Genomic DNA, 26,342 nt, shown 5'->3' with positions numbered 1-26,342 from the left:
TTTGTATGGCTCATAATACTACAGGCTCATAAACAGGTTAAGTCCTTAATGATGCAAGAAATAAGGCAAAGGAAATACACTTACATTTTTAACCTCAAGACAACAAAACCTTCTCATACCCAAACACCTGGAATGTTTGCACTTAAAGGAATTTAAGGAATTCCTTTAAGTTTAAGGAATGTTTAAGGAATGTTTGCACTTAAAGAATTTAACCTGGAGAATTTCCAATCTTTTGAGGTTTTAACTAAGCACAAGCTTTACTTGTTTTTCTAGTCTTTTTTTTTTTCTCCCCTTACTAAGTATAAGATTTCTTGCATATTTCTTGATTACAGGGGTAAGAAATAGATGAAATTCATCTTAAAATTTGTTTTAATTGAATACTTGTAAGGCGTTCGTTTTTTCCCCCCTCAAACACATGAATTTGTGACCTTTCAGTGCTGAAAGGGTGTGGGCAATTGTATCTCTTACTCTCTTTATTTTGACTATATTCAGTTGTCGTTATGGTTATTGGTGATATAGAGAGAATTTTGAAAAATAGAATTTGTATTTTATTAAAAATTTTTTAATGTTTACTTATTTTTGAGGCAGAGCACGAGTGGGGGAGGGGCAGAGAGAGAGAGACACACACAGAATCTGAAACAGGCTCCAGGCTCTGAGCTGTCAGCACAGAGCTCGATGTAGGGCTCGAAACCACGAACTGTGAGATCATGACCTGAGCCGAAGTCAGACGCCCAACCGACTGAGCCACCCAGGCTCCCCTAGACTGTGTTTTAGAGAAATTTTAGATTAACAGCAAAACTGAGCAGAAAATATGGAGATTTCCCATTTACCCACCCTCCCCAACTCCTCCTGCCTCCCCACCATCAACATGTCTCACCAGAGAGGTACACTTGTTATGTTCAGTGAACTTATATGGACAAGTCATATTCACCCGAAGTCCTCAGTTTATATTAGAGTTAGCTCTCAGTGTTGCATATTCTATGGGTTTTGATAAATATATAATGATGTGCATCTGCCATTAGAGTATCAAACAAAATAATTTTTTAAAATGTTTATTTATTTTTGAAAGAGAGAAAGAGCGAGAGGGAGACACAGAATCCGAAGCAGGCTCCAGGCTCTGAGCTGTCAGCACAGAGCCGGACTCGGGGCTTGAACCCACAAACCATGTGAGATCATGATCTGAGCTGAAGTCAGATGCTTAACCCAGGTGCCTCATAGAGTATCATACAAAATAGATTCACTGTTCTGAAAGTCCTCTGTATCCCCACAAACCTCTGGCAACCACTGAAGTTTTTCTTTTCACTCTTTCCATAGTTTTACCTTTTCTAGAATATCATATACTTGGCATGATACAGAATGTAGCCTTTTCTGATTGGCTTCTTACATTTAGTAAGATGCATTTAAGGTTCCTCCACATCTTTTCATGTCTTGATAGATCATCTCTTTTTAAGTGCTGAATAATATTCCATTGTGTGACTGTACCACAATTTATCTTGGTTGCCTGTAAGTTTTGGCCGTCATGAATAAAGCTGCTAGAGACACCTTTGCATAGGTTTTTGTGTAAATACAGGCTTTCAGCTCGTTTGGGCAAATACCAAGGAGAGCGATTGCTAGATCACATAGCGAGACTGTTTAGTTTTGTAGACATGGAATTTCAAAAGACTAACAAATAACTTTTAGGTGGTTCAGTGTTCACCCCACCGTGGGGGAGAATCTTAGCAGTAGCTGGAGCCCCTGTGTATGATCGGCAAGCTGGATGTCAGGCCGGGAGGGTGAGTGTGAGCTGAGATCCAGCCTTTTCCTGTCCTGGACGCTGTGTCTTCTCAATTCCCACAGAGCTGCCCTATGAGCCAGTTTAGATCTTGCTAGCTGTCTCTCTCCCAGGGTCCTGGCCTGGTACCTTATCCCTGGGCCAGTTCTCTTATTTCTTCTTTTTCCCAGAGGATTCACCGACTCCAAGCCTGCTGGGGAATGAAGTTTTGCGCCTTTATCGTACCCCATAAATGTATCCCTTCCTCTTAAACTCAGTCCAGACTATGCCCTGGGCTCATCTGAAACACAAAGAGCCATCTGCCACCAGCTCCGAGTGTCAGATTGGATTCTTGGGCAGGCCTCAAGATGCAGTGACCTGTTGTTTCCTTAGCTCTCTGACAGTTTTTAAAAGTTAATCCCTAGGTGTGATACAGCAGTGCGGATGCATAGGGGCACCTGTACCCCAGTGTTTATAGCAGCACTTTCAACAATAGCCAAATTTTGGAAATGTCCATGAATTGACGAATGGATAAAGAAGATGTGGTTTATATACACAATGATACACTACTTGGCAATGACAAAGAATGAAATCCTGCCATTTGCCGCAACGTGGATGGAGCTGGAAGGTATTATGCTGAGTGAGATAAGTCAGTCAGAGAAAGACGGATATCATATGCTTTCACTCATATGTGGATCTTGAGAAACTTAACAGAAGACCGTGGGGGAGGGGAAGGGGAAAAAATAGTTACAAACAGAGGGGAAGGGAGGCAAACCATAAGACACTCTTAAATACAGAGAACAAACTGAGAGAGGATGGCGGGCTGGGGGGTGGGGAGAGGGGAAACAGGTGATGGGCATTGAGGAGGGCACTTGTTGGGATGAGCACTGGGCGTCCTATGTAAGCAATGAACCATGGGAATCTACCCCAAAACCCAAGAGCACACTTTACACGCTGTATGTTAGCCAATTTGACAATATATTATTTTTAAAAAAATAAATAAAAGTCAATCCCTATAAAAAGCTCTATTCTTCCCAGTGCAGAGGGTACCTCAGGATGGCCTCCCCTCCACCTCCACCCCCGCCCCCATCACCCAAAATATATTTGCTCTAAGACCAGTAGGTGGCAGTATTTCCACACTTTTCTCCTTCCCATGCACTCTCCTAAAAGCAGGATTTCTGTAAAACCCGAGTGGGTTCAGGGTGTTGAAATAGTATTAAAGGAGGACAAGACTTTTTTGTTTTGTTCACTTGAGAACAATCTTTTACTTTTTTTCATTTTAACCTTTTTCTTTTGAAACAGTCTCAATTTACATAAAAGTCGCAATTATAGAAACTTGTTTTTTTTTCAGAATCTTTTGAAAGTTGCCAATATGATGTCCTATCACCACAGAATATTTTATCTGTATTTCCTGCAAACAAGGACATTCTTCTACATAGTCACTAGAGAGCCTTCAAAGTCAGGAAGTTAACAACCGTACATTACTGTTTTGTGATTCTCACTTACCCTTCAAGTTTTACACATTGTCCCAATAATGCCCTTTACAGGAGAGGGATCCAGTCCAGAATTACCACTGTATTTAGTTATGTGTCTCCTAATATCTTTAAAGCTTGGAATGTTCCACAGTCCTTCTTTGTCTTCTATAACATTGACACTTTTTTAAAAATGTTTTTTATTTATTTTTGAGACAGAGATAGAGCATGAGCAGGGGAGGGGCAGGGAGAGGGGGAGACACAGAATCCGAAGCAGGCTCCAGGCTCCGAGCTGGCAGCACAGAGCCCGACGCGGGGCTCAAACTCACGGACCGTGAGATCATGACCTGAGCTGAAGTCGGACGCTCAACCGACTGAGCCACCCAGGCGCCCCAACATTGGCACTTTTGAGATTACAGGTGTGACTTCGTAGAATGTCCCTCAGTACATCTCTTTCCTTATATTAGACTCAATATACGCATTTTTGGCAGGAAAAGCTCAGAAGTGGTATGTGTTCTTGTCACCACATCCTATCAGGTGGCACAGGGTTTCAGTTTGTACCGCTATGGGTTAGCTACTATTCCCTTTGAGCACTTGATTACCGTGGTGTCTGGCAGGCACCTCCATCATAAAGATACTCTTTTTCCCTTTGTAACTAACAAGACTTTGGGGAAGAGGTACTTTGAGACTATGTAAATTGCATGTTCATCATCAAATTTTCCAATTACTCATTTGTTTATACCAGTGTAGACTGAAGAATTGTTATTTTATTCAATGGGCTATTTTTTTCAGATTTAGTCAGGGAGAACCACTTCAGGGTGTCTTCTGCATCCTTTTGACACACCCCATCATCAATTTCTGGCACAACATGTGCAAAGTTTATATTGTACTTTCCTTGCCCCCTAATCTGCCATTTCTTCTAAGAGTTTTTCTTTGGGTTCTTTAGTGGAGAATGGCATTTAGCAGCCAGATCTAGGAGCCAGATGAGCTCATTGTTTTTAGAGTGTCATTGCTCTCAGGTCGTCTTCTTTTTCTTTTTCTTCTTTTAAGTTTATTTATTTATTTTGAGAGAGAGAATAAGCAGAGAAGGGGCAGAGAGGGGGGAACAGAGGATCTGAAGCAGGCTCTGTGCTGACAGTGGAGATCCTGATGGGGGGCCCTCAAAGTCACAAATTGTGAGATCATGACCTGAGCCGAAGCAGCCCACTCCCAGGTCTTTTTGTTGGACAGAGCTAAGGAATATGTAAATATGATGTGAGTATGTACACACACATAAATAAACACACATATGCATATAGATATACACATAGATACATCCACATACATACATGCATATGCACCTAGATACACACAGATATGTACACACATTTACACACACATAGTTACATACATGTTCACACATATACACACATATATGAAAATACCTACGTACATATGTCAGACACATCTATAATTTTTTCTGTATCTATATAGACTAATAACTAAGAGTTCACATCAGAGCTGACTAATTTGTGGGTCCCAGTGCAAAAGGAAAATGTGATGTTGCTTGTTCAAAAAAGAAAAAAAGTACTGTTTAAGGCACTGAAATATAAAGCTTTTTCCTATTTTCCACAGTCTCTCTCAACCTGTCATGATGTTTTCTTATTTGCTAGTCAATGTCACTCTAAGGAAAGAATAATTAAAAATTTAAATTATTAGCATGAATTTTTACTAGTCATCTTTATATTGTGTAATGCTTGTTTTTAGTACAGATACAAAAGCATTTAATTTGTGTGTGGAATCACCTAGAACGACACAATACATATTTTGTACAGGCACGTGCATTTTGTTTTTACCAGAACGGCTGTAAGACCGCACAAAATTGACTTAACTGTTTTTATTTCTCCTCCTGACGTGCACGCGTTCTACCAACACTGTCTGCTCAGGTTAGGCTCACCGATGAGCAAGGAGGGTCTTAGGGGAAAGAGCTATAAATTGTGTGGGGGCCAGGGGCAGGCCTCCTCGAGATGGGCCAGTGTGGCTTATAGATTATTTTAAATCCAAGTTATGTGAGAGATGGCCAGTGCGAGGACCCTCAGACCCTTCTGTCCCCCTGATAGCAGGAAACAAATCTCCCATGTGAAAGGTGCCTTCCCTGTCCCAGGAGGGAGAGACATCCCATCACCAGAGATGGGGAATTTCGAGCCAAGAAGGCTGTAATGTACTCTTGTGACTTCCTACTCATTACTACCCTGGCCCAAATTCTGTTGAGAATTCCTTACTAGTTGAAGCTCTGCAAGTTGTTTTCCTTGTCCTGTTAATTCCTCACAGATTTATTGTCTCCGTCTAAAAAGTGTAAAAGCTGTCTGTCTTGGTCAACTCTTCAGGTCTCCATTTTATTACTGGGCCTCCATGCGCATGGAATTAATCTTCGTTTTTCTTCTCTTAATCTGCCTCACGTAAATTTCATTCTTAGTTCAACTAGAAGCATCTCGGACAGAAGAATATTTCTTTCTCCCTGGCAATTGCCATCTCTTTCCTTTTCCTTCTAGGTCACTATTTTCAAAGTTGGTTGGCTAATACAGGATAACAAGAGTAAGAATGAATATGGTCTTGTATTTCTTTTTTTTTAATTTTTTATTTATTTTTGAAGGAGAGAGAGACAGAGCATGAGCTGGGGAGGAGCAGAGAGGGAGACATAGAATTTGAAGCAGGCTCCAGGCTCTAAGCTGTCAGCACAGAGTCCGATGCGGGGCTCGAACTCATGAACCGTGAGATCATGACCTGAGCCGAAGTCAGATGCTTAACCGACTGAGCCAGCCAGGCGCCCCTGGTCTTGTATTTCTTAGAACACCATGTCTTCTTTACATGGGAAGCAAGTTCTAGTTCAAATGGAAAGTGTGGCTCTCAGAGCCTATCAATCACAGACAGAACATGTTTCCCTTGTGCTGGCTTTGAGTCTAACTGAACTCCAAGGGGTCCACAGGAATCTGTGCTCATGGAGCTTGGCGGATGCTTCATGTGAAGGGGGCGAAGGGGCCGTTAGGGAATGACAGACATGCTTTGCGCATATCTCTTCTGCTTATTCTAAGCTCTGTGGTCCTGTTAGATTTCATTTCCAAAACACAAATTAAAAAACAAGACTATCAAGAATTTCGAGGGGTGACACCACAGCGTGAAACACAGTGTGGGGCTCTTCGGAGCTTTGGTCCCTATGGATCTGCACAGGTCATGCGATCAGATGGCTGTTCTTGGCTCTGGCCTCTGACAATCCAGAATGAAGGCTGCTTAGAACCTGTCTTAGATGCTGCCTTGGGGTGTAAGTAGAAGCCCTCACATCATGGACCCTGTGCAAATGGTCATCGTGGGAAAAACACCCTTCTCTTTGCTTTGTACTTCAATAGCCCTGGACAGAGTCTTTAGCCTGTATGCACCGTCTTGTAAAGATTTCTGACTTTGCCTGTGGCGAGATTCTGTGCTCTGCACTTTGAATTCATGGTTTCCGTTCACATCTTTCTCACCCCTTGAAAAAAAATTTCCTTTAGGCAAAAGTTCCTGTGTCATGTTTTTTTCCCAAAATCTTTTGTTCTGACTCATTTAGGTTCCAAGGTGCCATGCACAGTATTCAGGCATTTTAAAGAGGACCCCAAGGGAAGTCAAGGGAAACCGCGTGTGGGTGTCACCCACGATGTTGACTACTGGTTTTATTTCTCCCCCCACCTCTTGCCAAGGAGTTTCTTCCCTCTAGAAGGTGATCACAGTTCTGTAGGTCATAACTCTCAATTCCTGTTTCTTTAAATATTCGACTGCTTCCTTCCACCTCTTTCTCTTCCTGACAGAATCCACTTAGTCTCTATGATTTGGTCAAATGGTGCCTCTTCCTGATGCCCCCAGGCCAAAGTGGTCAGTCCTTCGCACCCTATCTGCTCCCATCTCTGTTCTGGAACGTACTGGCATACATCATAATAATTGGCTTCTAGGTCTGTGTCTCCAAGAGGCGTCAAGTTTTTCCAGGGTGTGAATTGACCTTCATCTATTCTGTGTCCCTAGAGCTTGTCACAGGGCTTGACACTTGCCTCATGATCAACCTAAGTAAACAGGGGTGCCTTCAACAGCTCTTTCCTTTTAGCTATTGTCTCCTCACATTTTAGTCTGGCATTTTCCTCAGTTTACATGGCATATGTTTTTGGTTGCGGAAAACAGAATAGAAAGCATTATCCCATATGTTGATGACCTGGCTTTATTATCAAGAACTAGAAGTTGCCTTAATAGATAGACATCTAATTATCATCAGAGAGCAGAATGTAAGAGTCTCTTTGAAAACCCAAACTGTCATTTAATTTAATTTATTTTTAAATATTTCTTAAAGTTTATTTATTTTGAGAGCGAGAGATTGCAAGCTTGAGTGGGGAAGGGGTGGGCAGGGGGGCAGAGAAAAAATCCCAAGCAGGCTCTATGCCGTCAGCGGGACTTGAACTCACAAACCGTGAGATCATGACCTGAGCCAAAATGAAGAGTGCTTAACCAACTGAGCCACACACGTGCCCCGGAAAAGCCAAACTGCCATTTTAAAAGCTTATTTTTAACCGCTCTACAATAGTCCATTCCATTTATTTAAGGTACTTGAGCTTAAAATGTTTCAAGACATTTCTGGCCCTTTACTAAGGTTTTTTTGTTTTGTTTTGTTTTGTTTTTTAAACAATGGCTACAAATAGCATTGGTAAGATTCATTTAAAAACACTTGCCTAGTGAGAATTATTGTGGGTATCCTTAATGCCCCACAACTTGGACTTCAACGGTCCATTTGTTTGTGTGTGGGACCCAGAAAGTGTCTTGTGGGGAAAATGATGACCCCAGGCCTCTTTCCTGTGGAGTGAACTGCCTTCTGTTCAGGTACATTGTGGTTTATTCTACAAATCCTACTTAAACCCACTGGATGATGAAGGGGTGTGGCCCTGCCTGTACTCTGCAGTATGTTATTTACACTTTAGATAGTTGTCAGAGTAAAACCCCAAACTCTCTGCTGACTGATATTTATAAAAATCAAGAAATAATATTTATGGACATTTATGTCAAGCATGAGTGCTTAGTACATCACATGGAGATCCGTCATGAGTGAGAGGCTCTGATCCCTCGCCATCACCTGCTTCCTCCTCCTTGTCATTATGATAATAATTATAACAAAGGTGATGCAGTCCCCTGTTGTCTAGAATTGTTCATGGATGAGGCAGATGATTGGATCGCTGCTCATGTGCACTGCAATATTTTAGTCTTCTGTAGACCTTCTTAGCTGAACAGGTGAGTGGGACAAGACAGTGGTTGAAAGCTTGGGCATCGGATACAGATGTTCTTGACTTGAGTCCTGCTCTAACCCTGGCTCTTCCTCTTGCCACCTGTGTGACCACTGCCAAATAACCTGATCTCCCCAGGTCTCAACTTCCTCATCTGTAATATAGGGGAAGATTGCCTCTGACAGAGTTGTGGCAACAATTAAATAATTGACCTGCAGCCTTTGGCACAGTGCCTGGTCCATCATGACTATGCAATACATATATTTAAAAGCTGCTTGGAACTTTGGGGCGTTTGGGTGGCTCAGTCAGTTAAATGCCCGACTCTTGATCTCAGCTCAGGTCATGATCTCATGGTTTGTGGGACTGAGCCCCGAGTCAGGCTCTGTGCTGGCATCGACAGCCTGATTGGGATTCTCTCCCCTGTCTCCCCCCTCTCTCTGCCCCTCCCTTGCTCATGCTTGCTCTCAAAAAAGAAAACAACTACTTAAAACTTTTGACATAATTATTAACTGCACATTGGAGATCTGTTGTTGGCATTCACAGGGGTAACGTTATGACAGAGTTCCCTTGTGACACCGTGGTAGGGATTTGCCAAGATGTTCATTCATTGGTTTATTGGACAAGTATTTGTTGGTATTATTACCAGGCACAATTCTTATTGCTGGTGATGGAGCAATGAACAAAGCACAAAAAAGTAAATTATTTAGTACATTAGAAGGGGAGGGTGCTATGGAAACAGAATAAGAATGTGGGGGAAGGTGGTACATTTAAGAATGTGGTCATAGTGGGCCTCACTGGGAAGGTGTCTCTTGAGTGAACCCTTGAAGGAAGTAGGGGTGAGGGGTACAGATGCGTAGGAGAAGAGCACCCCACTGAAGCCTTCGTGTGGGTGTGAGTTCCTAGTGTGCTCTGGGAATGGCCAGGAGAACAATGTGGCTGGAGAGCAAGGGGGTAGCAGGGGGTAATGAGGCTGGGGTTGGGGCATCGTTTACTTAGGCTTGTTGGCCTCTGGAGGGGCTTTGGCTTTTGCCCTGAATATCATGAGAGCCATTGGGGGGTGTGGGCGAGGAATATGTTGTTCAACTTGTGTCTCACTGTTTTCTTCCTCCCCCCCTCCTCTTTTTAAAAAATTTTTTAAATAAATAAATTAATTTTTAAATGTTTATTTTTAGGAGAGAGAGGGAGCAGGGGAGGGGCAGAGAGAGAGAGGGTGGGGAAGAGAGGATCTGAAGCAGGTGCTGTGCTGACAGCAGACAGTCTGATGGGGGCCTCGAACTCATGAACCACCAGGTCATAACGTGAGCTGAAGTCCAAACCTTAACTGACTGAGACACTCAGGTGCCCCTTAAGATTTTATTTGTAAATAATCTCTACATCCAACGTGGGGCTCAAACTTACAACATCAAGAGTCACACACTCTACTGACCAAGCCAGCCAGGCGTCCTCTTTTCTTTTCTTCTTTCTTTCTGTCTCCTTCCTTCCCTCCCTTCCTTCTTTCTTTCCTCCTTCCCTCTCTCCTTCCTTCCTCCCTCCTTTCCTTCCTCCTCTCTCCTTTTTTCTTTCTTCTCCTTCCTTTTCTCCTTCCTCTTCCTCTTCTTCTCTTCCTCCTCCTTCTGGTATATGAACTGGAATTTTTTTCTTCAAATTGCAGTATTAGGTCAGCTATGTTCCTAAGTAGCTCGTTGGTTTTCAGATAAGACTGTGAAAAATGTGACTTGTGTGACCTCCAAGGCCGTGTTCTTTGTGCTGACAGCCAGAAAGCTGGTCTACATCCACTTCAGGTCAAAGCAAGGGCCCTTTTGGCAACAGAATATTAGGTTGATGAAAACTTACTTGGTTATCTGTACACCTTCCTCACGGCAGGGGGTGACTTCAGAGCACACACCATCAGCGGTTTTTACTGTCTTTGCACGATCGTTTGGTTAGTAGCGGTTGCCTCAACTAGACCATAAGCTCCATGAAGGCAAGGGTCATGGTGCTGTTTTAAAAATCAGCATTGCATCTCCAGCAGCCACTATGAAGCCCTGTATAATTATAAATATTGGTTTGATGAGTGAATACATTGGATCAGTGTGATAATTTCTATTTTTCTTTGCTGCCATAATGCTAGAGCCATACATGAAACCTGTGTTCTCAGAGCCATGGGCAATTATATTATCGGATAAAATCTATCTGTTTAAGAATATGTTGCAAGACTGAATTTTGTGCCAACAAGATGTGGGCCATGGGGCTCAGCTTTTGTCATAATGTAGCAATTGTCTGAAATGTTTCCTCTCTGCCAGTTTGTTGGTAAGTCACACAAGAAGATCTCAGGGGAATGGTAAGATTTGATACAAAAACCCATTTGTGTGTGTGTGTATGTATGTAAATGAAAGGGTTTGGGAGACTCAGTTAAGTGTTTTTTTTTTTTTTTAAGTTAAATGATTCTTTAAGACATTTTTTTTCTTAATGTTGATTTGTTTTTGACTGAGAGAGAGCAAGCGAGCAAGTGAGCATGCTTGGGGAAAGGGCAGAGAGAAAGAGGGAGACACAGAATCCGGAGTAGGCTCCAGGCTCCGAGCTGTCAGCACAGAGCCTGATGCGGGGCTCGAACTCATGAACGGTGGGATCATGACCTGAGCTTCGTGAAGTCAGATGCTTAACTGACGAGCCACCCAGGGGCCTCAACTTTTACGTATTCATATATGTAGAAATACAAATCTATATAAAAATTTCTACCTCTATGGATCTTACACAACTATAAAACCAAATAAACACATCACTTAATGCAAACATAACTATGAAGCTGATATAATTCAAAGGAACCACATCAGCGAACCTACATCGTGCCTCCCCGTAAATACTGCCCTGCACCCTCTTCCTGTGTTTCCCTTGGCAGATTTGCACACCATTCCCTAAGGCGATGCAGTTCTCCTAACATTCTTCTTACTCAGAATATGGCAAGATATATATCTCTTCTGCCATCTGCAATGCAATTCACCCTTTACCTTGACTGGGTTAAAAATGCTTCATTTATCTGTTAAAGTGGTATCACTCAATGACTATGTAATTGATGAGCCTGCCGGCAGGGTGGAGTCCCCTTGTGTCCTTGGACATAAAGCAGACACTCCAATTGAGAAAGTGCTTACATTAAATTTTTTTTTGCATTACAACTGAAATGAAAACAGTTAATAATTTACTAATTTGTGTAGAAAAAAATGAAAGGTGACCAATTATAGATCAGAAGACTATGGCTTAAAAACTTTAGACTAAGTAGTTACTTACTGCCTATTCATTGAGACCCAAATAATCAATTTGGTACTTTTTCTTTCTGTGTGTGTGTGTGTATTGGTGGGGAAGGTTGGGGGGTTGTGTATTTGTGTGTGTGGGAGACAGAGAGAGAGAGAGAAGGAGGGTGGGAGGGAGGGAGAGAAGTTATTATGTAAGTGTAATTGTTTATTTTAAGCTAGTCCTTAAATTTTGATGGGTACATAATTTCTTGTGGGGATGTCTGAGGACAATTAAGCAGTGTGCTTGCCTCTGGTTATTTTCAAGATTCTTAGCATTAAGTTGGAATTCTTAAGATGAAAGATACTGTATGGTTCTAGTAAATAAATACAAGAATTTGAGAATGCATGTCTTGGGCAAATGCCAAGACTATTGCTTTTTATTTTCCACTTAAGTAAAATATTTTAAAATTGCTTTTGGAGATGGTGTTCACCATTGTGTTATGTTTTAGACTATTCATTAGATAGTTTATCTAAACCTTACTGGTGTTTATTTGGATGATAATAAATGGCTTAATTATCTGTGTTTAGTTTTTTGTAATTGTCATGAGGCTGACTTCAGTTAAGATGTCAAGTTACTTTTTTTCTTTATACAAATGTTTTCTGGGGTGTTTTGTAAATTCTTCAAAAGTCCAGTATACTCTTTACTACTGCCGAAGAATGTATGTGCCTTAAATGTGAGTTTTTGAACTCTAACATCTGTGAACATTTGTAATGCATTTGTTTCAAAACCAAATTGTGACATTAATGTGGAATCATTGGCTTGAAAATGTAGGAGAGCTTCAGGGTTTTGGTGACCATATTAACAAAAAGTGTAGGGACCAGATTCAATTCCCAGTTTTACTTTCTAGTTCTATCAGAGAAGCAATTCTAGTGGTTTACAAAGAAATACATTAGCTCTTAATTAGTGAAATATACGAATGTTAACATTCAGTGTTAAAATTTAACTTTGACTTCGATAAAGAAAAAAGCCGTATTACAGTTAGACCATGGAATAAAAATGTTAATATGTAAAATTCTATTTCATAGTCTAAATCCGTGACTGTTTGGAGACACCCATTGTCATTTGATTATTTTCAGTTTGCCATCAGATGTTTGGCATTAGCCCTATGCTGGCCATAGCATAGCAGACTTAATAGACATATTTACTCATACAGAATGTTGGCCATTGTGATAGCTTCAGTGTCATGTTTGCTTACCACAACTTTTGCTCATTATTTTTATTGGGATCCTAATGGTTATTAGGATGGCATTTAAAACCCCATCCTAAAACTTTACACAAAAGCATTTACATTTTAATGCCAGATACCATTCAAGTAATTTTGGTAAAGTATCATTATTCATGACATAAAACACTAATTTTTTTCCTCTAAGGTTATGCTAAGTAATCTATATTTGTGTGTTGCACACAACTCTTGTAGTTATGACATATTTATTGTATCTGTCTCTATTTGATTCACTGACACATTGTAGAGTATGCAAATACAAAAATTCATTTTAGAAGTTTCTTTTTTTTAAGATTTCATTTTTTTAAAGTTTATTTATTTTGAGAGAGAGAGTAGGTTAAGGAAAGAGAGAGAGAGAGAGAGAGACAACTCCATGCAGGCTCCACACTATCAGTGCAGAGCCTGATGCAGGGATAAAACTCAAAAACTGTGAGATCGTGACCTGAGCTGAAATCAAGAGTCAGATGCTTAACCGACTGAGCCACCTAGGTGGCCCTCATGCTAGAAGTCCCAATTGGCATTTTATGTTTTTCAAGGTGTTTAGTTAGATGTGTAGACAAACACACACACTCAGTTGAACATCTGGTGACAAGAGTGCGGAGCCATGAGTCTGATTGTTGGTCCAAGTTGAGGGTGGATCCAATAGGGTGTTTTAGTTGCAGAGAAAAAAGAATCCCGACTCATACTGGCTAACTGATGAGAACATTGGGTGACTCATGTAACAGGAGTCTGAAGATACGGTGGATTTCAGGGCTGGTTGATCCAGTGGCTCATGTGGTCTTCAAAGATCCAGGTTTTTGTTTTTTTTTTTACTGTTTATTTATTTTGAGAGGGAGAGTGTGTGAGTAGGGGAGGGGCAGAGAGCAAGGGAGAGAGAGAAATCCAAGCAGGCTCCACACTGTCGGCGCAAAGCCCGACACGGGGCTCCATCTCACGAACTGTGAGATCACGACCTGAGCCAAGATCAAGAGTCAGATGCTTAACTGACTGAACCATGCAGGTGCCCCAAGGGTCTAGATATTTTCTGTCTGTCTATTCTGACATCTCAGTATCACCTTCACGTAAAGGCTCATTTTCTGAGTAGCTGTGGTTTGGTCACAGCTCAGTTGAGTGTTCCTGCCTGTCTATTCACATCCAGCAGGAGGGAGGTCTGGTGTCCTGTGTTCTCTGATGTGGGCCACGATGGATGGGGAGGGAAGAGAGAAAGGTAGGTGAGATATGAATGCTATTCCTTAGCAATAGGTACAGACCTGATCCAATAGCCAGGCTTTCTCTTCAAAGGGTGAGTTAAGGATTGAGCAGAGATAGTTGAAACCTAATCTCACGGGGCTGGGGTCAGAGCCAAGAATGCAGTCGTTGCAAGTTGGCGAGCCTGTGTGCTGGGAGAGGAGTTTTGTCTCTAAAGGTGCTGGGCATAGGAAGTTTTCTATCTCAGTTTCAGAATCCCGAGGATACCAAGAATAAGTGAGGAAACCGACTTGACGTGGAGCAGATGAGCTATCTCGCCAGAGCCCTTTTGATGTTGTTGCCTTTCTCTGGAGCGGGGTTTGGAGTGGGGCTTCGGGTCCTGATGGGGTTCATGTGGCTTCAGCTGTGGACATTAGGGAACGGGCCACAGCATGACACCGTGCAGGAAATATGTGCTATATTCTGGCCCAAATATTCTGATTGAATTAAGAGGCAAAGAAGAAATCCAGTGAATAGGAGAGACCGAATCAAATATAACATGCAGCAAGATGTTAAAATGAAGCTTTAAAAACCTCAGTTTCAGCAGGGGCTCCCAAAGCCAAAACAAAGCCCAGGTGCCCCATGTTTTGAAACGAAGGGCGCTTTGTGTGTGAGACTTGCAAAGGGAATGGCCCCAGGTGAGTTGTGTGTTAGTGAACCACACGCCTCCAGCCTAGAATGGAATCGAGGTGCAAGAGGTGAGGAAAAGGAGGGTTTTTCTGCAGACAGCTGTCACAGCGCTGTGGTGTTTTTCTTTCTCTGCTGGGAAGGGTGGGGTGATGCCTTCTATCTCAAGCCAGGTAACAGAGGGGGTGTGTTGGTTTCCTGGGAGGCTGTAACACAATACCACAAAGTGCGTGGCTTAAAGTGATGGGTATTCATTGTCTCACAGCTCTGAAGCCTTCAAGTCTGAAATCAAGGTGTTGTTAGGGCCAGGCTCCCTCTGCAGCCTCTAAGGAAGGATCCTGTTCTGTCTCCTCCAGCTTCTGGTGGTGCCTGACAATCCCTGGCACTCCTTGTCTTGTGGCAGCGTTATGCCAATCTCTGCCTCTGTCATCACATCTTCTCCCTGTGTGTGTCCGTCTCTTCTTAGAAGGACACCAGTCAGATGGGTTTCAGAGCCCACTCTACTATAGTAGGACCTTGTGTTAACTTGATAAGATGCTATTTCCAGGTAGGGTCACATTCCCAGATCTCTGGGGTTAGGTCTCTGACTTCCTAAATGATTTTTTAAAATGTGCATACATTAAGTCTCAATTTTTGTGCTGTACGGTCTTTTGGGCTTTGATGAATGCACAGTGTCATGTAGAATAGTTTCACCACCCTAAAACCCCCCTGTGCTCCACCTTTTCATCCCCACTCCTCCGCCTGAACCCTTGATAACCACTAATCTCTTATTTATTATTTATTTATTTATTTATTTATTTATTTATTTATTATTTTAAAATGTTTATTTATTTTGAGAGAGAGACACACATACACACACACAAATTATGAGCATGGGAGGGGCAGAGAGAAGGAGACACAGAATCTGAAGCAGGCTCCAGGCTCTGAGCTGTCAGCATGGAGCCTGAAATGGGGATCAAACCCACAGACTGTGAGATCATGACCTGGCTGAAGCTGGATGCTTAACTGACTGAGCCCTCCAGGTGCCCCATGGTAACCACTAATCCTTTAAACGTGTCTACATATTTTTCTTTTCCAGAATGTTGTATAAATGGAATCACATAGTATATAGCCTTTCCAGAATGGTTTCTTTCAGTTTGCAATATGCATTTAAATTTCCTTTATGTCTTTCTGTGGCTTGATAGCTCATTTCTTTTCACGGCTGAGTAATATTTTATCGTATGGATGTACCAAAGTTTGTGTGTCCATTTGCCTATTGAAGCACATCTTGGTTGCACAAAACTTCTATAATGTTCACTTGTAGGCTCTTATCTGGATACACGTTTTCAAATCAGCTGGGTAAATACCTAGGAGCGTAATTGTTGGATCCATTGGTAAGACTGTTTACCTCGTCAGAAACTGTCAGATTGTCTTCCAAAGTCAATGCACCGTTTTGCCCGCCCACCGACGTGAATGAAAGTTTCTATTGCTCCACATCCTCACTAGCACTTGGTGGTGTCCGTGTGTTGGATTGTGACCATTTCCCCCCCAAATTTTATTTAAATTCTCTTTACTTAACATATAGTGTCATATTGGTTTCAGTAGCAGAATTTGTCGCTTACATATAACAACCAGTGCACAACCCAACAGGTGCCCTCCTTAATCCTCCTCATCCATGTAGCCCATGCACTGCCCACTTCCCCTCCTGCAACCCTCAGTTTGTTCTCTATAGTTAAGAGCCTCTTATATTTTGCTTCCATCTCTTTTTTCCCCTTCCCCTATATTCATCTGTTTTGTTTCTTAAATCCCACATATGAGTGAAATCATATGGTATTTGTCTTTCTCTGATTGACTTATTTCGCTTAACATAATACCTTCCAGCTCCATCCATGTCTTTGCAAATGGAAAGACTTCATTCTGTTTGATGGCTGATTGATTCTGGTATGTATACACACCACATCTTCCTTATCCATTCATTCATTGATGGAAATTTGGGCTCTTTCCATAACTTGGCTATTGCGGATAGTGCTGCCATAAATATTGGGGTGCATGTGCCTCTTTGAATCAGTATTTTTGTATCCTTTGAGTAAATGCCTAGTGGTGAATGACAGGGTCATATGGTAGTTCCATTTTTAGCTTTTTGAGGAGACCACACTGTTTCCCAGGGTGGCTGCTCCAGTTTTCATTCCCACCAACATTGTAAGACAGTTTTCCTTTCTCCACATCCTCGCCAACATCTGTTGTTTCTTGTGTTGTTAATTTTAGCCATTCTGACAGGTGTGAGGTGGTATCTCACTGTAGTTTTGATTTGTATTTACCTGATGATGAGTGGTGTTGAGCATCTTTTTATGTGTCTGTTGGCCATCTGGATGTCTTCTTTGGAAAAATGTTTATTCATGTCTTCTGCCTATTTCTTCACTGGATTATTTGTTTTTTGGGTGTTGAGTTTGGTGAGTTCTTTACAGATTTTGGATGTTAACTCTCTTTCAGATATGTTATTTGCAAATATCTTCTATTCCATAGGCTGCCTTTTAGTTTTGTTGACTGTTTCCTTTACTGTGTAGAAGCTTTTTATCTTGATGAAATCCCAACGGTTCATTTTTGCTTTTGTTTCCTTTGCCTCTGGAGATGTGTCTAGTAAGAAGTTGCTATGGCTGAGGTCAAAAAGGTTGCTGCCTGTGTTTTCCTCTAAGATTGTGATGGTTTCCTGTCTCAAATTTAGGTCTTTCACCCATTTTGAATTTATTTTTGTGTATCGTGTAAGAAAGTGGTCCCGTTTCATTCTTCTGAATGTTGCTGTCCAGTTTTCCCAATACTATTTGTTGAAGAGACTGTCTTTTTTCCATTGGCTATTCTTTCTTGCTTTGTCAAAGATGAGTTGACCATATAGCTGTGGATCTATTTCTGAATTTTCTATTCTGTTCCATTGATCTATGTGTCTGTTTTTGTCCCAGTACTATACTGTCTTGAAGACTACAGCTTTATGATATAACTTGAAGTTCAGAATTGTGATGCCTCCCATTTTGTTTTTCTTTTTCAGCATTGCTTTAGCTACTTGTGATCTTTTGTGATTCCATACAAATTTTAGGATTGTTAGTTCTAGCTCTGTGAAAAATCCTGGGGTGTTGTTTTGATAGGGATTGCTTTAAATGTGTAGATTGCTTTGGGTAGTATCGACATTTTGACAAGATTTGTTCTTCCAATCTATGAGCATGGAATGTTTTTCCATTTCTCTGTGTCATCTTCATTTTCTTTCATAAGTATTTTATAGATTTTAGGGCACAGATCTTTTACCTCTTTGGTTAGGTTTACTCCTAGGTATCTTATGGTTTGTTGGTGCAGTTGTTAATGGGATCAATTCCTTGATTTCTCTTTCTGCTGCTTCATTATTGGTGTATAGAAATGCAACAGATATCTTTACATTGATTTGGTATCCCGTGACTTTGTTGAATTCATGTATCAGTTCTAGGAATTTTTGGTGGAGACTTTCAGGTTTTCTATACAGAGTATCATGTCATCTGCAAATAGTGAAAGTTTGACTTCTTCCTTGCTGATTTGGATGCCTTTTATTTCTTGTTGTTGTCTGATTCCTGAGGCTAGGACTTGCAATACTACGTTAAATAACAATGGTGAGAATGGACATCCCTGTCTTGTTCCTGACTGTAGAGTAAAAGCTCTCAGTTTTCCCCGATTGAGAGTATTAGCTGTGGGTCTCTTGTAGGTGGCCTTTATGATGTTGAAATATGTTCCCTCTATCCTTACTTTGTGGAGGGTTTTTATCAAGAATGGATGCAGTATTTTGTCAAAGGCTTTTTCTGCATCTGTTGAGAGGATTATATGGTTCTTACCCTTTCTTTTATTAATGTGGTGCATCAGAGGGTGCCTGGGTGGCTCAGTCATTTAAGTGTCTGACTCTTGATATTGGCTCAGGTTGTGACCTCATAGTCATGAAATCAAGCCCTTGCTTGTGATTCTCTCTCTTTCTCTGGCCCTCCCCTGCCTGAAGGTGCTCTCTCTCTCTCAAAATAAATAAACAAACATTTATTAATATGGTGTATCGTATTTATTGACTTGCAAATATTTAATCACTCCTGCAGCCCAGGAATAAGTCCCACTTAATTGTGGTGAATAATTCTTTTAATACACTGTTGGCTTTGATTTGCTAGTACCTTGTTGAGAATTTTTGTGTGTGTTTTCATCACGTATATTGGCCTGTGATTCTCCTTTTTAGTGAGGTCTTTGGTTTTGGTATTGAGGTAATACTGACCTCATGGAATGAATTTAGAAGTCATCCTTCAATTTCTATTTTTTGGAATACTTTGAGAAGAATAGATACTAACTCTTCTTTATTTTATTAATTAATTAATTAATTGATTATGATACTAACTCTTCTTTAAATGTCTGGTAGGGGTGCCTGGGTCAGTTAAGTGTCCAACTTTGGCTCAGATCATGATTTCAGTTTGTGGGTTCGAGCCCCGTGTTGGGCTCTAGCTCAGAGCCTAGAGCCTGCTTCAGATTCAGTGTTCCCTATCTCTCTGCCCCTCCCCTGCTCATGCTCAGTCTCTCTCTCTCTCAAAAACAAGCATTAAAAACCATTTATAAAAAATAAATAAATGTCTGCTAGAATTCCCCTGGGAAGTCATCTGGCCCTGGACTTTTGTTTATTGAGAGACTTTTGATTACTGATACAATTTCTTTGCCAGATATGGGTCTGTTCAAATTTTCTGTTTCTTCCTGTTTCAGTTTTGGTAGTTTGTATGTGTTGAGGAATTTATCCATATCTTCCAGTTTGCCCAGTTTGCTGGTGTATAATGTTTCATAATATTCTCTTATAATTGTTTGTATTTTTGCGGTGTTATCTAATTTCCAATTTTTTTCTTGTGGTTGACTTCAAGTTTCATAGTGTTGTGGTCTGAAAATATGCACCATATGAGCTCAGTCTTTTTGTACTGGTTGAGGCCTAATTTGTGTCCCAGTATGTGATCTATTCTGGAGAATGTTCTGTGTGCAGTCAAAAAGAATGTGTATTCTGCTGCTTTAGGATGAAATGTTCCTTGTTGATTTTCTGTCTAGATGATCTGTCCATTGTTGTAAGTGGGGTGTTAAAGTTCCCTACTATTAATTGTACTATTATTGATGAGTTTCTTTATGTTTGTTTCTAACTGATTTATATATTTAGGTGCTTTTAAGTTGGGGGTATAAACATTTACAATTGTTAGGTCTTCTCGTTGTATAGACCCCTTATGATATAGTGTCTCTCTTCATCTCTTGTTATAGTCTTTGTTTTAAAATTTAGTTTGTCTAATATAAGTATGGCTACTCTGGCTTTCTTTTGACATCCATTACCATGATAGATAGAGTCCCCTCACTTTCCATTTGCAGGTATCTTTAGGTCTAAAATGAGTCTTTTATTGGCATGATATAGAGGGGTCTTTTTTTTTTTTAATCCATTCTGATGCCCTATGTCTTTTTTTTTAATTTATTTATTTTGACAGAAAGAGGGAGAGACAGACAGACAGACACTAGGGAAGGGGCAGAGGGAGAGAGAGGGAGAGAGAGGGAGAATTCCAAGCAGACTCTGTGCTGTTAGTGTGGAGCCTGATGTGGGGCTTGAACCCACATGCTATGAAATCATGATCTGAGCTGAAATCAAGAGTCTGATGCTCAACTGACTGAGCCACCCATGTGCCCCTGATACTGTATGTCTTTTGATTAGAGCATTTAGTCCATTTACATTCAGAGTGATTATTGAACGATATGAATTTAGTGCCATTGTGTTACCTGTAAAGTTGGTGTTTCTGATGATGTTCCCTGTTCCTTTCTAGTCTTTGTGGGAAAGAAATTTTAATATTTTTTGCAGGGCTGAACTTCTCTAGTTTTTGTTTGTCTGGGAGATTCTTTATCTCTCCTTCTATTCTGAATGATAGCCTTGCTGGATAAAGTATTCTTGGCTGCATACTTTTTGCATTCAGCACATTGAATATATCATGCCATCTCCTTCTGGGCCTGCCAAGTTCTTGTGGAGAGATCTGAAAACCTGATTTCTCTTCCCTTGTAGATTAAGGACATTTTCCCCCTTGCTTGTTTCAGGATTCTTTCCTTGTCTGTGTATTTTGTAAATTTTACTATGATATGTGTTGGTGTTGGCTGGCTTTTGTTGATTTTGTTGGGAGTTATGCCTCTTGGATTTTGATATTTGTTTCCTTCCCTAGATTAGGGAAGTTTTCAGCTATAATTTGTTCAAGTAAATCTTCTGCCCCCTTTGCTCTCTTTTGTTCTTCTGGGACTCCTATGATATGAACGTTTTTATGCTTTATGGAATTGCTGAGTTCCCTAAGCCTACATTTGTGTTGTAAAGCTTTTCTTTCCCTTTTCACTTCAGCTTCATTATTTTCCCTCATTTTATCGTCTATATCACTGATTTATTCTTCGACATTGTCCATCCTTGTTGTCATTATATCCAGTTGGTTTTGCATCTTGGTTATAGCATTTTTAAAAAAAAATTCAGCCTGACTAGTTTTTCATTCTTTTATCTCTGCAGTAAGGGATCCTCTAGTGTCTTCTATGGTTTTTCAAGCCCAGCTAGTATCCTTATGATTGCTGCTTTAAATTCTGGTTCAGGCATATTACTTTTATCTGTTTTGATTAAATCCCTTGCCATGACCTTTTCTTATTCTTTCTTGTGGGGTAAATTACTCTGTTTTGTCATCTTGTCTAGGTCACTGTTTATGTGTGTGTGTGTGTGTGTGTGTGTGTGTGTGTGTGTGTGTTTGTGTGTGTGTGTGTGTGTGTTAGGAAAGGCTGTTATCCTTTCTCTTCCTGAGAATATGGCTATATTAAGAAGAGGTCCTATACTGTCCAGGGCCTGGAGCTTCAGAAAGTGTTTCAGAGTGTGCAGCCTGCTGTTGTGTTTTGGCTGCTCTTTCCTTTAGGTGAGTCCTCTGCAGAGTTTCTCCTGGCCTGCAGTGGGGAGTGTTTATATCTTGTCTAGTGTGTGGTGAGTTTTAACTAGGTGTATTTTGGCCTGTTTGTTAAAAGAGTCTAGATCTGGGGTGCCTGGGTGTCTTAGTTGGTTGAGCGTCTGACTTTGGCTCAGGTCATGATCTCACGGCTCGTGAGTTTGAGCCTCATGTCAGGCTCTGTGCTGACACTTCAGCTCTTGGAGCCTGCTTTGGATTCTGTGTCTCCTTCTCTTTCTGCCCCTCTTCCACTCATGTTCTGTCTCTCTCTCCTTCAAAAATAAATAAACATTAAAAAAATAAAAAACAAAGAGGCTAGATCCTATTCCCCCTAGAGTTAAAGCTTTGCACCACTCTATGATCAGTAGACTTGGTGCCTGTGAGGCGTATGTGTTGGTCTTCTGAGGGAGGGCCTGCTGTGCTGATTCTCAGGCTGAGTTTCCCTACTAAAGATGCACCTGCAGAGTGTAGAGGGGTAGGGCTTGGTGTAAGCAGCTCAAACCTCCACTAGGGGTGCTATGCTGCTCACTGAGGTCTATGAGCGCTGATGGGCAGGGGTTGCGAGCAGAAATGGTCTACTCTCTTGTCTCCTAAGCAGGGAGTTCACACTGGCTACTGTTTAGGAAACCCTCACAGAAGAGTGAACGATCTCCCCTCTTGTGTCCCCAGCTTCTGTCAGATCCCCGCCATCACTCGGTCTGTGTCCGAGCTGTATGCCTCCGAGGCAGCGTAGTACTCCTGTGTTTTATCCCAGATGTGTGGCTGTGTTTCAAAACTCCAAATTTTAGGGACCTGGCATGGCGAGGACCCACACTGATCCTCTGGGGGAAGGTCTCCCCACGCTGTGGCTGGTGCCAGTTAGTCCCAGAAAAACCATCACACAGTCCCCGGGGAGTTTATGGTAAAGTGAGGCAAAAGGTCAGCACCAAGGTTTTCTGCCCTCAGCAGGTGTCTCTATTCCTATGCTAATGAACGGGGCAGCACGTTGACACTCACCAGCTCTTTTGTTCCCAGAGAGGCCATGCCACCTCTCCCAAAAGCACTCCAAGAAGGGGGAACTGCTCTCCTAGTGCGACCCAGAGGATCCTCAAACCACTCTGTCTGCTCCTGGGCCCCTGTCCTCCTTTTCCACGGGATCACTGGTGTGGCCACCAGGCTCCACATGGTGGTGGTGCATACTTCTAAAACTTCAGACTTTGGGCTCCACTGCCTGTAAAACTTTGTGGTAATCAGTTGCTCTCATTTTCCCAGTCAATGGTTTTGGGAGAAGTGTTTCTCTTGTGCAGTCCCCTGCGTGCTGCTCTCTCTCTGTTCTCTCTCTCTGTCTCCCTTTTGTCTCCAAGATCAAAAGTCCCTCCCCTCTGCAGCATCCATGATTCTTTTCTTCCAGAATTATGTCTCCACAGCTCCTATCTTCTACAATGTGGCTTCTTTTCTCCCTCTAGTTCTGCAGTTTGTCCTTTCAGCATTCAGATTGATTTCTTGGGGGCTGGGAATGATTTGATATTTATCTAGCTGTGTTTGAGGGATGATGCAAGGTTAGGGTCCTCCCACTGCTCCACCATTTTAACTCTGGATTTTGATCATTTTAATTAATGTGTGGTGGCATCTCATTATTGTACTGTTTTAATACCAGTGATCTTGAGCATCTTTTCATATCCCATCATTGCATCAGGAATAGAAAACATCAGTGCAGACAGAATGAATTCCTCTGACCTGAATATGTCAATTTTTCTTTTACTAGAATATGCTCATCTGCAGTGTTCCATCTGTATATTTACTTCAGTGAAGTGTCTGTTCAGATCTTTTGCATGTTTTTCAGTTGGATTTTTTTTTCTTACTGTGAGTTTTAAAAGTTATTTGTAGGGGCGGCTGGATGGCTCAGTCATATGAGTGTTTGACTCTTGATTGTGGCTCAGGTCATGATCTCACAGTTTGTGGGATCGAGCCCCGTGTGAGGTTGTGGGCTGACAGCATGGAGCCTGGTTGGGATTCTCTCTCTCCCTCTCTCTCTCCTCTTCCCCCACTTGCACTCTCTCAAAATAAATAATCTAAAAAAATTTTTTTTTAAAAGTTCTTTATACATGTTTGGTTCAACTTCTTTATCAGATATGTGTTTTGCAAATATTTTCTCCCAGCCTGTGGCTTGTCTTCTCACTCTTTTAACATTGTCTTTCCTAGAGCAGACATTTTCAAATTTTAATGAGTCTGACTTATTAATTTTTATTTTATGGATGGTGCTTTTGGTATTATACCCAAAGAGTCATTGCCAAATCAAAGGTCACATACATTCCATTCTATATTTTCTTCTAGAAGTTTTGTAGTTTTGCATTTTACCTTTAGGTCTAGGGTCTATTCTGAGTTAATTTTTGTGAAGAATTTAAATTTAAATAATCATTTGTTACATATATCCATTTTGTACCACAGTGTGACTAATTTGGGTTAATCTGTGATCTTTTTGTCCATTACTCAGATCACTCAAGACTTTATTGCATGCATGTGTTTTGTTGTTACCAGTGTTCACTCTCAAGTGGTTGCCTTTTCCTTCTCGACTGACTTCGAACTATGTTCTTTCTCACTATCTTAGCTGGGGTGGATGTTCTTTCAGCATGGTTGCACTTCTTATATTAAAATCAATTCCCTTAGTCAATATCTCATTTGTTGGAATCCTATAGTGATAACTCCAGAATTGGAGAATTGTTGTGAAGGGTTTATATGCTTTGAGCTTGACATACCCAGGTAAAATAAAAATGACCACACTCAGGTCAGAGGTAAGTTATTCTGTCTGCATTGAAATTTTTCTCTCCTGATACAGTGTTCTGTCCAGCTCCCTTCTTAACCTGGGAATCTGCATCCACCTGGCCCCTGTCTGTTGGCCGACTCCCATCACAGATTCTTGGAAGTCCTGTGTCCAATGAGGAAAATGCAGAAAACTGTAAGTCAGAAGTTCATGAACTCACTATCTAGTTATTCTTGCTGCTGGTTCTGTTCCAGTCTTGAGGTTGGATTGTCCTGCATGGTCGCTGCTTAGATACTAGATGTTTTAGATTCAACTTAGACCCTTGGCTAGAGTAGTCATGTCTCACCTTTAAAATTCTTGGTGGGTTCATCTTTCACTTTCAGACCTGAATATGCCTTTGTGACTTCCAGAAGTAATTAAAATTAGATAGTGTGCTTATGCCTAGAACCTCAGCCTTCATCCTTCCCATGAGTCTGTGTGGATTCTGGTTCTAGTTCTGCTGTTCAGCCCATCCTGCTCCACCTGAACTTGATGGGCCATCTCTTTCCCTCCTTCTCTCTCTGTCTCTCCCCCCACCTCTCCCCACCCACTGCTAGACCCTCCTTAACTCCTGCCATCTCCCATGTGGGCACAGCCTGAAGTATCCTTTCTCTCTGGGAGCCACACACATATTTTCTATATCCATACAAGAGCACACACTGACTTGACACTCCCTCTCTCAGCCTCTTCTCTGCCTTCCTCGCTCACCCTGCTCTCCATGCCCTCTGCTTGCCCTCTAGCAACTGAACTCTGGCACAGTTTCCCAAGCCTGTTGATAATGCTCCATCTGTCCTCCTGGTCTTTACACAAATGTCCCTCCGAGTCTCCAGACCAGGTCATGTTTGCTCCCGAAAGACTGGCCAAACATCGGGTCTTGCTGGGAGTCACTGTGCTCCTCACCCTTCACGTCCTGCACTTCAGGGTTGCTTCTTGTTCATCCAGCTCACAGAGCCCTCTCCTTATGTTAATTGATTGATTAACGGAACCAATATATAAAGAAGCGAATACATTTGCTGCAGGATCAATTTGCCAGCTTAGAGACAAAGGAGGTTTTTGCTTTACCAAATATTCAAATATTATGAAATTCCCTTGTGGGCTGAATCTCTCTCCTACACACAGGAAGCAGCACATGGAAAGAAAAGGAAACCGGGTGAAGAGTGGAGGTTAGCGAGGGTACCGAGAACGTGGGCAGAGGGCAGGGGGTGAGGGTCGGTGCCCTGTCCAGGGCAGCCTGGAGGGGAGTGAGCTTGGGACTGGTGTGAGAAACAGGTCATTTCAGTGTTGTTGATGAGCTGGTTCTACCCTCCCTGGGCAGGTAGATTCCTCTGGTGACAGAGGATAGACTCTACTGCAGTCACAGCTAATATATACATTTTCAGTGGGGGTAGGGGTGGGGGTGGGGGTGGGGGGGTGACAGGGAGAGGATATCACAAATGCTTGTTCTTGGGAGGCAAAAAAGCCTTAGATATTGCAATGGTCTATGGCCCTCCAAATGGCCTCAGTCCATGAAGAGATGTATAGTATATCTGTGGTATTAAAGCTTTATGCAAGGGGGCGATTAGGAACAACATGCCTAAAATGGCTTCTGGGGAGAAGGATGGTGATGATAAGAAGGTTGGGAAAAACTGGGCTGACAGATGGCCTTAAAGCCAAGGAAGGGGTTCTGGCCAGACATACCCTGGAAAATGGTGAAGTTCCTGCATGTCCCAAAGGTGCCCAGTCGAGGGGTGAGCAGGGCTGAGGTCAGCTACTCTGTGGTGCAGCGCTGAGCCTTGTCCGCCCACAGG

General features: G+C 41.8%; 1 long non-coding RNA gene across 2 annotated transcripts in view; it reads left to right on the top strand.

Moving 5' to 3' along the window:
- LOC132667812 (uncharacterized) overlaps window positions 1–26,342 on the top strand; it is a 61,073-nt gene that overhangs the window by 13,100 nt on the left and 21,631 nt on the right. The window contains exon 2 of one of the 2 annotated variants that reach the window (XR_013555844.2): window positions 24,592–24,711. This is a non-coding gene — a long non-coding RNA (uncharacterized LOC132667812). Of the gene's footprint in view, window positions 1–1,075; window positions 24,712–26,342 lie in introns of those variants that run through there. The other variant, XR_013555843.1, reaches the window with a different exon arrangement.

The sequence above is a fragment of the Panthera onca genome, chromosome B2 (genome assembly GCF_046562875.1).
Source record: "Panthera onca isolate mPanOnc1 chromosome B2, mPanOnc1 haplotype 2, whole genome shotgun sequence".
Lineage (NCBI taxonomy): Eukaryota > Metazoa > Chordata > Mammalia > Carnivora > Felidae > Panthera > Panthera onca.
The sequence above is the reverse complement of the archived record's forward strand: the minus strand, read 5'-3'. Positions and strand labels throughout refer to the sequence as shown.